We start from the raw sequence: 13,129 nt of genomic DNA on the forward strand, positions 1-13,129 counted from the left end.
TTCAGAGGACAGATGGCTTCAATGGAATTATATAAAAGTCCACGACCCCTGGCAAAGTGATAAAGAATTCATCGACTCAAGATACACAGGAGGAAGTCTGTAAATCACAGCTCCAAAGAGCCACCAAATTCTTGTTTTGAAAAGTCTGTGAGCATTTTCAGAGAGACTACGGCCAACTTACATGGTAATGCACCATTTTTAGTAGGATAATTCCTAGGGAAAAAAAAAAAAACAAACGTAAAAGCGTTTATTGCAAAATTGGATGATGAACCTAGTTAAAAAGCATGCATCGCTTTCCAGGGCTGGGGGCTTTTGGAGGAGAGGGAGACGAGAGCGGTACTAGGGGCATCAGAGCAGAACAGGGACAGACTGTAACTTTAAATAGTAAGAAGACTAACCTATTTCTTGTGTGTGTTTCACAGACAAAAAAAAAAAAAAAAAAAAAGGCTAAAACAAACAACAGAAAAGCATTTAGTGTGTGAGAAACCAGAAAGCCTTCTCTACCACTTACGATGACAATGCAGAAGGAAATAGAGAAGTGTTGCACAGAACAACACGCTACAGTCTACACTCCAATACGAAAGTAAACATGAAGTAAATCATTGTCTCCAGCATGCAGTTTATAACTTAATTTCGTTTGTGAGATTATTACCATTATTCCCACACCACTATTCAATCTTCTAAGGTGTGGTTTTGATATTTAAGACGGTTTCCACTGTGCTCATGGTAAACTTAAGGAGAGAACTTAGAAGAAAATTTGCATTTTAGTGACAGAGAAGGCTTGCGTCTTTCTCTTTGCTTCCCACAGTAAATAGTCCACTACTGTTTTTACTGGTCCAGCATCTCAAACATGACTGATGGTAATTTATTTTTCCTAACTCTATTTGCCAGCTAATTGTTGAAACACAAATTAAACAAATTTGACGACAGCAACTCTCTGTTTATTTCAGCTGTAATACAGCGCCTGCTTGCTTGAATATTCATGTGTCTACATAAGACTTTAAGTGCCATGATATCCATCATTAAGACCTAAAGAAAAGATAAGAAGCTGTCATAAGAGCTAACAATAAATGGATCACAACTTTGGCACAGATAAAATGGTTAACCACAGATTATTTTTTTTTTTGGATACATAATGCCCCTCATGTCCTGCCTCCCTCTTACAGGAATTGCATCTGTTTCTAGCAACAACTGGGATCCCTCATGGACTGCAAACAATCTGTTGGATTGCAAACCTTGAGAAGCTCTGGAAGATGTTTGTCTAATCATAGACAACTGCAGAGCGTACTATAGTTTTTCATGTGTATGTGAGGTTCAAATTGTATTAAGCAATAAACAGGGGGGGGTCTGTTGGATTTTTTTTATTCGCTCTCTAGAGTATAAAGAGTTTACGATGCTTTCATAGTCACCTTTTCATTTCTCCATTATCAAGAGGAAAACACCCACACATTCCTTATTTAAAAAAAAAAAAAGCAACTTCTGTCTACTTTATCAATGCCAGCACTGCATGCTTTAAAAAAAAAAAAAAAAAAAAAAAAAAAAAAACAAAACCACAACAAACCACACTGAGTACTTGATAAAATATCGATCCATGGCAAGACTGGCAGTCCCCCAGTCTAGCAGCAATATGTGTTCTCGTCACATTTCCCAAATTGTCCAAATAGCTACATTTGAAGTTTTTACAGGCCAGTTTAAAGTGTTCAAGAATTTTACACTTCCTTTTAGACACTGTTCTTTATCACCATCTTTCTTGCAATCACTTCTGAATGCCTGTTTAAAATGTCACTTATCAAAGCTTATTTTTAATGAACACTCTGAATAATTAATTTCAGCTGTAGAGATAAATGCAATAAAATTACATTTATAAAGTCCTTAGAATTTTACTCCTATTAAGTTTATATTTGGAAAAGAGTCTTAGTATTAAAACTTGACATAAGGAAGAGGTTGGGGAGTTTTGCGCCCCCCCGCCCTTTTTTTAGGGGTATTCATTTTTAAGGAAGACAATGTAGAGAGTGAGCTGGATGGCATATAGCTAATTTAAGCAAATTTAGGATAAGGGAATACTTTATACAACCCACCAGAACAGATTTATCCCCTCTTCAATGCATCACTGTCTGTTCAAACTTGGCTTACTTCAATGCATAAACATTTTTTCCAAATTTATGCCTATACAAACACCCATGAAAACACTGGCTCCTCCCTAAGAATTAACTTTTCCCAGTTCGTAGGGTGGATTACAGACAGGAAAAAAAAAAAAAAAAGTCTACCTTCACGGTTGTTCTGGAAGGCGCCACTAACTGAGATGTTTTTTTCCTGGCTATACAGCACAAAGGCAAAACCAGACACCATATACACAAGGAAAACCTCTGTAACAAGCCACAGCTACCACCACATTGCCCATCAACTGTTCAGCATTCAGAAATTAACTGTTATCAAGTTGTAAGGACTCCAAGAATCTATTAAGCAGTTTGGATAGAAAACAGAGTCACACAGAAAGCACAGTGGCAGAGAACAGCTAAAATAAGCATTTGGAGGTGTTCAGCACAGCTCAACAAATCTACAACCACCCACTAACCTTGCTCTGTGGTTAACCTGCCTGAGTAGGAACTCTACATCTCGTTTGAAAACAGCCGAATGAAGTTTCTTATCTATTACCAGGAATCACTAGCATTGGATGAAAGATTATTTCTGTGTTCTGTATCTACTAACACAAAGACTCCACTAGAACTCACTCAATTCTTGTGCCGTATTAAAGGAGGAGTTTCTTATGTTTAATGCTTAACTCTTGAAGAACGACGCTTTCAAAAGCAGTCTGCATGAGGAGGATGAGGGAACCTCGCCGTTCCGAACATCAGAAATGTTAACCAAGGAACTACCAATCTGGTCCACGTGCTACATGGAACAAGAATGGCTACAGAGTTTGCTGACAAATTCTGCCAATGTGGCATCATGAGGCAGGAATTTTTCAGAGCTGATGCTGTGAAACTTGAACAGTTACTTATCTGGAAGGAAAAGAAAATAACAATTGAGACCAATACAAAAAGGCGCCATTCTGCTTGAAAAAGGAGAGTTTCACAGGATGGTCTTAGACTCCAATTTCTAGAGAGGAAAAAGGGATATGCGCAAGATTCCCTGCGGATAACGGCAACATGCTTCCCATTAACTTCCCTGTGAGATGGCCTACTCGCTGTTTTCAGATTGATTTATTTATTTATTTTAAAGAGACAACAATAAGGAATCTGCTGAATATACAAGAAATTAAACAAGGAATTTTATGTAAATTCAAAATCCTGAGCCAATCTGACAAAATCCAGAGGAAATCATTAAACCTTCTTGCAGCCTAGCGCATCCTCATACTGGATTATTCGCATTTCCTTTTTCAGTCTGTACATCTCATACGGAAGATAAATCAACCTTAAACATTACTTATGTACTCAAATGCAGAAGACAAAAATCACAAAGGAGGAAAGCTTCTGATATTCACTCAGATCCCAAATGAAGCAATTCTTTCTGTGAGTGCTGCCAGTACTATACTCATGGAGAAGATGGAAAGAAAATATTAAGAGGGGTCAGGGGGAGTGCTTCAGAAACCCAGCGCTGCTGCACAGGCTTCGGTACTTTCCACTGGTGTTCACATATTCCTTTCCCCATAAGCATTAGATCTTGGAGAGACTGGTTCTGCAATTTACCTATTCTTGGACACAACAGAGTAAAAAATTTAAAATGCATGCAACCTACAGATATTATTATATTTGGGGAATTTTTTTTTAAATGCGGTTTGCCAAATAATCTGTTAAATTACAGGTGAAAACATTTCTAAAAAAATAAACGTACCAGGTAATGATTTTTAAGCGTGCATATTTAGCTTCTGCCTTTTTTTTTTTTTTTTTTTTTTTTTAATATAAAAGGACATTCCATATTTTGCTCAAGAAAATTGCTGCCAAAGGTAATTTTCAGTATGGAAAACGTGTGAGTCATAGATATGATCATTACTCTTAACTGTTGGTTTTTCATTGCCAATAGCCTGTCAATCACACAGAATGCAGCCAGTGACAAAAAAGAACTTCTGGCAATACCAGGACCATCATCTCCTCCTCTTCCCAGATGAGGTTTTCATTTAGAAAGAGAGAAAAATAAAGGAAAAGGAACTAACTGACATTTCTATCTTCCACAAGGTACAAGATCAAAAGTGTTTCGCCAAATGGATGAAAATTACTTGTGGAAAAACTCAGACTGAAATTTTCAGACAAGAAGTTATTCTTCTTGTTTTCCCAGACACGCTAACATAGACCAGTTAATGGAATATTTATAGCAATGCTCAACTGGTTAAAGAAAAGAAAGAAGAGAGTCCTCTGTTTAGACCATTTCTGAGCGTCCTGAACATCCGCAAATAGGTAAATAAGAGCTCGGAGACAGAGCTCAGCGCAGAGACCTTCAGCTACCCACACCCACATGAACGGCTCTCTCCTGCCCATATAATATTTTGTGGTCACGGCATCGCCCACACAGCGTGTGCTGCTTATCTGGAAGGCAGGACTCCGGGGAATTAATCTCATCTTCCTCTAAGATCCCTACTAGAAGGGGATGCAGAGAGCAAGAAGAGATCAGGAAGGCAGGAGTTGGAGTTACTGCTGGCACTGCTCATACTAAAGGTCTCCAGCCAAACACAGCCTTAAGGAAAGCAAGTCTGGGAAAGAGACCTCCAACTGTAGTATTTTCCAGTTTACTGCTGGGGATGAACATGAAGACTTAAATGTATAGCTCATGCATGTGGGGGGGCTCGGGAGGAATATTAAAATTAGCCCTACCATGAAGAAAATCTAAATGTTTTTCAAATTATATAGAAAAACACCACTTTAGAAGTGTGGAGTTTTTCTGGTTTTTTCTTTTTTATCTTTCGCTAACACTCACGTTCATCTGTAAGAACAGCCACTCTGGATCTTTTCATCCCTGTTTAGGAAGATAATGTTAAAATGCTCCTTCCTCTGGATGACCACCTGCTTCCTTTGCCTTCTGCATATGCAGTTAATATTCCCTATCCAAACAAGACTGAGAAAACTGACTTATGAATTTACACTATGGTATACAACCCACAAACCAGCAAAGCATATACAAAATTACACTGGATTTATGCCAAAAGAAATGAATGCAGCTCCTCATCTGCCAGGAGAGAGCAAACTTGCCAACAACCAAACCATTCACCAAGATGAAGACCAGTGGGGCACCTACTGGAGGGTAGAGCCCTGTACGGGCGCTTGAACAGTTAAAGTTTTAATGTCCTTAAACCATGCCTTCGCCTAGTCACAGACAATTGCCAGAAAAGCAGCAGCGTTATCCATCATTTTCAGCAAGAGTTCAGTCAACAAAAATTATCTTTGGATTCTTTGCAACTGGAACATCACATAAGAGCAGACATTATAAAGACAGCACTCATGATTAGGTCCTGTAAAAAGACAAGCCAAAATACACCAGCCATCACTGGAGAGAGATTCATGGATCTGAAAACTGAGAAAGCTGTAATCAATTTATAATAAAGATAAAGCAAATGCAGCATTTATTAAAACATACTGTTAACATTTTAAGAACATTTAACATCTAATTTTCAGCTCAAATAAGTAAGAGCCAGACATTTTCCATGTTACAAAATAAATATAGTGAGAGTTTCTTGCACTCAGCCTTACCTACAGAGAGAGCCTCTGAATTGGCTGACAATCAGAAAGACATGAATTACTAGTTTTAAGACCAATTTTATCAACTAATTTTAAAAGCCGTTAAAATCTGTTATGGATTATTCTGCTCTGAGAAAAGCTAAACACACCAGTACAAGCAAGTGTAATCATTCATAAATGACAACGCGCATTTCCAGCTAGTTCACCAGCTAACCGAACAGCCAAACAGCTCCAAGTCACCCAGAGAACCTACCACTTCGGGGGTTTACAACACCTGTGTGGGTACACAGCAACTCCATACCCTGCTGTTTTTACTAAAAATATATATATATATATTTTTTTTTTTTCTCTTATTTCAAACACAACTGAAACTCCGTAAAATTTAAATGCACAGCGAAACACAGTCTCCAAGAGAACCTGCTGGCCTAAGCAGATACACAAAAGCAGCACAAACCAGGATATCTAGGCCACGTACAAGCGACATAACTAGGACTGAAAATACTGTAACAGAAATGGCATTAATTATTATTCTTCTACTTTTGATTATAGACAAGAAAAGGACAGGTCATGACTTACAATTAGCAGGTTAATACGAGCCTCTAAAGATAAATGTACTCATAAAAATACAAGAGCAAAGATGTTTTTTTTCAGGCAGTATAGAAAGAAATTTACGGTTGTTACCCTTCTTCGAGCCTGTACTTCCTGAACTAGGTAAGCAGTAGTACCACCGCCTGCTGGAGATTGTATTAAACATGAAATGAGAACGGTGATCTAAGGGAAGGACAGTTCTTTTCCAGAATAAAATATGTAGACTTGACTGATCTTGAACACAGTTACTATGAATGATCTACTGCAGCCTTAGTGCTAAAATAGAAATTGCTGTATGTTTAGAAAACACTGTATGAAACAAAAATAAAGACTTTGACTCCTTTATTATACACTTAGCTACTTCTAGATTTGTTTTCCAAATTTTCTTACAAATTCTAATACCTAACATCAGCATAAGTCTGACTTAGTGGCACTAGAAGTTTGGGGGTGACGGAAGCAGCGTTATAAACTGGCTTTCAAGACACTGGTTACAGTAATTGAAGCCTCGATGGTCACCAGATAACAAACTGCAAGTGAGTACAACGTTAGGTTTCTGCAAACAGAATTCAAACACACAGCTCTTATAGAGCCATTTGTAAATCATTTCCATCATGCGTATCTGCTTTTCTTGCTTTTCATAATTACCCAACCAGTTACGTACACTTGCCACCACACAGCCATTTCTATAGAAAGGCCAAGGATGCTGCTACTCAGAGCTGGTACTGAATCTTTACTTTCCAAATGCCCTGAGGGGAAGTTAAAGAAACACCACTCTTCGCTTTTTACAAAGAACACAATTTTAAAAGTTATTATTAGGAGCAGATTTCCTGTCTCATACTCCACCCTTCAATATGGAACAAAGAGATTGAGCTAAAGATATGCAAAAATGTACAGTTCCACAAAAAGGAAAAGTTCTGTTTGGAAAGACATTCAGATTCCAAACAGTGTGTTTTTTACGTTTGGAAATGTGTCAGTTAAATAGCATCTGCTGCCAAATAAAGCAGATGGAAGACTGGCTCTTTGCCATCTTACCAACCTTGCCGAGACCTTGCTAGATGTTAGGCTGTTTCATCCTTTTCAAGCTCTGCATCCATCTACAGCTCTTTTCCACCTTGCTTACAGGAAAACTAGGACTCTCCAAACCCACCGTAGACTATTTCTTTTAAAACTACACTACTATGTATTATTTTCCTTACGTAGCAAGACCAGTTGTTTTTGCAACTTTTAAAAATAGTATTACTGGTACTTCAACCTGGTGTAAACTGGTATGCAAATTATTTTAAAACACAATTTAAATTTCTGTCATTTCCAAAGGAAGACGAAAACTTGTCCCCTTTAATCACAAACTGATTAGCCGCTCTCCTCTTCATCCGTTCATTTTGTTGTACTCGCAGAATTAAATACCCCGACTTACAGGAAAAGTTTCCAGGGAGTGCTCTTACTGCTGGATTTTCAAACTCCCAAGCATCTCCAGAGACTGTAACATTCAAAATATTTAAATTCTCAAAACTGGAATCCAAATGAATATATAAGGCTTTTCTGCCCCCTTCTGTTTATTATATGCTTGGTAAATTACTTTCTAAAATATATAGTATGTAACACATGCTTCCACAATCTGGTGCACTGCTTCGAATATATTAAGATTTTGAGTTGCACTAAAATAGAATCCTAACCTCATTTTCATCCATTTTACAGCATTCATGAGGTAAAAACTGTCCACTTCCATTAAACACAATAATTCTTTTCAATAGTTTATTTAGGCAAAAGGAAAAGCATGAGCCATATGAAGGCATCTGTCCTGAACCAAATTTCAAGTCATGCACCCTTTACGTTTATTTCTTGAATGCGATAGCTGGCCATGCTCGCGGAACCACGGAATTAAGCAAACGTTCTGCTTTCCCCAGAATTCGGCTAGTAGAACCTTATGGGATTTGGCAAGGGGGTAAGTTAACCCACATTTTAATATTACTATAATTGGTTTTAAATGTTCTTAGACACTAATTACGCTAGTAAACGTCCCCCTAATCTGTGTATAAAACTCAAAGCCTTTTTGATCCCCATGTACACCTCTCTCTCATTCTCAGACACCCTTACAATTAAAGGATGTTGCTTTCTCAGATGTCTTGGCACAAGGGACAAGCTCTGCGTGCATTCAGTTCTCTCGTTCCCTAGCTTACTGTTGTGAATACCGATATACTGCACCACAAGGGACTTCACACAACTGCGTTTCTGGTTTCGGTGCCGTAGCTTTCACATAAGGTTTTTCTTTACAAAATGAAAATAAAAGGATTCCCTAAGGTCTCAGACACAGGACAAAGATCCTATGTATTAGCTAACTGGGAATAAATAAACTGTTTACCCACATGTGGTTCAGACAAAGCACAAGTTATTTCCGATGCTTTAAACCTTCTAATTTATAGGATTTCACTTTTGTCATGGGCTAAGTGTAACAACAAGGAAAACTTACTGTATGATTAAACAGTAAAATATTAAACCTTGTAACACATCTACAGGACTGAAAACTTTTTCTAAAACTTCAAGGAAGTTTATTACTCAAGACTTTCATTTCAGTGTATATTGCTGAAAAGCTTAGCATTATATTTAAGAATTCAAAATTCCATTTTTCTAAAAGATTATTTCTAGTATTTTAAGCCTCACAGGCACATTTGAAACACTACCACCACAATTAAAAAAATCCAAGCCACACATTTTGCATCCATTTCTCAGACATAAGTTATCAACTGCTACTTGCTAGGCTCTCATTTGAACCACTGGACTATTATAAATGATATTTCATCAGAAGCCATTAACTTACAAAAAATTGGACTTGGGAGAATGAATCAACACAGTTCAAACCTTGGTCAGTTTGAAAAGTTTTATAGATTAAGTTCCATCTCGTCCATGCATGAATTATGGAACTCTCCAAAACACAGATGAAATGTTAAATTGTTATTTTAATTCCACAACTGACCTTGCACTCTCAACCTCACTGCTATCTGGAAGTTATACATTGTTTCTGCATTTATCAAATCCCAACAACAAATTACTAAACACTTGGCTCCTCAATATCTTAGTGCAACAATAATGGAATGTGAAATTCCAGTGAGAACACTGCTACACAAGCTTCTTAAATCCAAGGTGCCATTTCTCCTTAGTCTTGGGTGAATTTAACTCCCAGTAGTGAAGGGAGCAAATGTAACATCTTCACAAAGTGATGGTTTGTAACAAAAAAAAAAAAAATAAAAAAAATCTTCAGTTGCTGATGGTCTGTAACAAAAACTCCAGACTGACAACCAACAGGGCAAGCTTAATTTCAAAATATTTAAGCCTCCAGCACAAATGTCCAAAGCAAGAACTAACACGGTTTGCAGCACCGCTGCTGTAAATCTTAAGTAATACAGCAAATAACAATAAAAATAACAGTCATGAGAGTTCTTAAACTATTTTCAGTATAAAGTTGTATTGATCCTAAGTATAATGAATCGCAGGCATCCACTTCGTTTGAAGCAGGTACTTCTACATGATATGCATGTTTCAATGCAGGTAAAATAAAACGATGTAAATCAGTATTCCTACTGCTATGCAGGACCAGAATCAATCTCAAGACCTTGAGGCTGACAAGTTCTTGTGACAAATTGGGAGACTTTGGAAAGCATTGTTGTGTTTTTCAGGGTATCAAAGATGTCAAGTTTTTTTTTGTTTTTCATACCGCAGCCAAAGAAACTAACATTCCACAGCCCTGGATAAAGAAAGGGGCTGACAGCTAATCGAAGAATTCCTTTATTTGATTAGCTGGGTTTCATAAACTGAATTTTTGAATACAAGACAGAACCATAATTTTCAGATAAGCAAGTCTACTACACCCCAAGAAGGTACTTGGGTTTTTCATCTATCCACTTACACATTTCAAGCCACAACAATTCTTCCAGAATAAAATAGCGCTCATCACTTGCTGGCATTACAAGGTGATATGAAGAAAACCATGTAAAACACACATCAGACATTCAACTTGAAAATGAGAGGGACTGTGCATCCGTGTATGTGCATTTACACACGAATGCATGTGTAAGAAACCCCTTTATCACCTGCTTTGCATAAGGATTTGAAAAAAAGGGAGATGGTAAAACAGAAAAGAGAAGCCCTGAAAGGCATGAAAAGTAACAGCACTGTGAACCAATCGATGCAATTATGAATGGCAGTTCAAATTCCGACTCCTTTAGGCAAACTTCCACTTAACCTGAAATTTTTTATCAAAATACCAAAATTTTGCTTATATTGATGCACTCTTTAAAAAACTTGAGATTTTAAACAAAATTTTTAAATTCATAAGAAGGGGTAATATCCTCTAAAGTAATGAAATTTTAGTTAAGATCTTTACACTTTGTTAATGTTGGCTTTGTTCCCTAATTGTGAGTGTACCTGAAACGAACGTGGTGAAAATAGATCACAGACAGTTGTGCCATGTCCCTTCAACCCCTTCCATGCCCAGACATAAACAGACTGGACTTGCATAAAAGAACTATTCAGAGGAGGGCAGCACAATCATCCTCAATTCTTCACGAAACAAACCCATTAATTTTAAACACAACTCTTATTGGCTGAAGCTACAGACACGACACTTCAACTGGTCATTTAAAATAAATGTTGGCACACAGGTCCATTGATTGATGACAGAAAATGACAGGGAAAGGTTGTTAATTTATTGATACCACAGGGTCCAGTCCAAAACAATGACAAAAGTTCATCTGTGGTTTTGTCCGCCGCTCCCAGACTTAAAGGCTTGCACTAAAGACGCTGCTGGATGAGGCCCCAGAAAAAGGCTCTGACATAAGAGACACTGAAGGATAAATAAACCTGGCTTGCTTATAGGAAGTGACAATTTCTGAAAACCAAAGCTGCTCCAAATAAAACCTTTAGAATACATTCTGATTAACACCCCAAATTGCTGACCGTGTTTTCAAGACATTATCTGTAATGCTCCACTCCCTCTCACCCCCCAAAACATGGTTTAATTTTACATCTTTCACTGAGCTGCCTGCTGTGTTGTCTTGAGGACTGAATCGGCTTCCAGGGAAATATTTTTTCAGGCCTAGAGTTCAGTGCATGAGATCAGGCTCACAGCAGGCAGAGTAATGTACCTGCAACTTGAAAATAAACCATATACCATACATCTTTCAGGGTACCATATTCCTCAATACATGCTTTGTTTCAAACTGGCTACTTAAAAAAAAGAAATCTGCCTGCAAATTGAGGGTCTTTGAACCTGAAGAGGGTGTATTTCCAGGAAGGGACAGCTAGCTCTTAACTTCAGTTAAAGACAGTAATAATCCTGAAGGTTTGCAATGTTGATTTATCACTGAATTAAAAAAAAAGAAAAAAGATACCTATAAATTAAACTTGGATAGTGGTTTACATCACCTAATGAGTATCAACTGCAGCAAACATGGGAAAGAGGTTAACTATATACACCAGAGACTCAATGGCCACTATTTAGCGATAAGAACTGAAGAATTACTGTTCCTTTTAAAAGCCTGGATTAGCATAGTAGGATAGTTTATTATAACCTATAAAAATCCTTAGGTATAAAAATGCAACAAAAATGAAAACGCTATTCGATACCTGATAACATGAAATTAGGTTGGTCAAGGGGTTTGTAACTCACCAGAAAAAAAATACATATAACAAAACCAGGATTCTAGTTATTTTCTTCTTTATACCAATACCTTGATTGTATTTCTTTAGGTTTGTTTGGGTTTTTCCCTAAAGCCTTTATGCAGGAGCAACAATAGGTTTTGCTAAATCTAGAAGAACAGTCATCCTACAATTCTTTCCACCCCACATCCCCCTGCTTTACAACTTCATTTAAAATCATCTCCAGTTTTCAGTTTTGCATTATTTGACTACAAACCCACTTGTAAACAAAGAAACAATCACACACCAGAAACACAGATCTGGAACTTGGGAAATCTGGAGCCAAAAGGCTTGCCAACTGGCACACCACAGACAAAGTGGATGAACAAAGCCTGTTCTTCAAAACCTATTGCATACACCCTGTTGATTAAAGTTCATGGTAAAACAAACATATTAATGATCTACACCTACAAAAATAAAGCAAGTCTGGACATCCCATCTGGTACACAATTGCATCAAGCCTTCTCTTTTGCATGTAAAAAAACCTTGGTTTATATCTTAAGACAAAAAAAGACAAACGCTGTTTTCTAAAACAAGCTGGTTGAACCTACCAACACCACAACGAACTGCAGACAAGACGATCTGAAGCACCTCCATTTTAATAAGCTAATGTCCAACCCACTAATGAGTCTTGTTCAAGGGCTTGTTAGTCTTGTCTTTGCAAAGTAACTGAGTCCATTAAACACTGCAATTCCATTTAACTCTCCATTTCCCATTAAAGACAAAAAGATGTGCAATTCTAGCTCTAAACTTGGTCATCAGCATCCTTCATCGGCTGGCATATGGTACAGAACCAGATGTATGTGGTCTGTATTTCAGCTTTACCATAACAAAGGCTCAGGGAAAATGTCTGGAGAAAAACTCCATTTACCTATGAATTTCCGTATTTCATCAGAAACACTTTTATTGTTAAGTATGAAGAGAATATAAATTTTAAATTTAAATCCTCTCCAAAATGAATACGTTTTGAAAACTGCTTTCAATTGCAGCTATTTACCCAACAAAAATTTCCAAAATAACAGAGCAGAATTGTACAATGTAGTATTTGCAGAAAATACCCAGAAAAACAAATGATGGAGAGTTCTGTGAAACCAAATTCCTATGTTATCTGAAGCAATCAACCTTAACCATTTATACTTGGGCTTACCCATTCAGAAAAATGATTGATGGAAAGGCGTTGA

At 37.3% G+C, this 13,129-nt stretch overlaps 1 protein-coding gene across 6 annotated transcripts in view; it reads right to left on the reverse strand.

Moving 5' to 3' along the window:
• Nucleotides 1-13,129, reverse strand: part of LOC104125026 (BTG3 associated nuclear protein) — a 309,443-nt gene that overhangs the window by 287,999 nt on the left and 8,315 nt on the right. The window lies entirely within an intron of this gene.

Source organism: Egretta garzetta, unplaced genomic scaffold (assembly GCF_000687185.1).
Source record: "Egretta garzetta isolate BGI_Z169 unplaced genomic scaffold, ASM68718v1 scaffold284, whole genome shotgun sequence".
NCBI classification, from domain to species: Eukaryota; Metazoa; Chordata; class Aves; order Pelecaniformes; family Ardeidae; genus Egretta; species Egretta garzetta.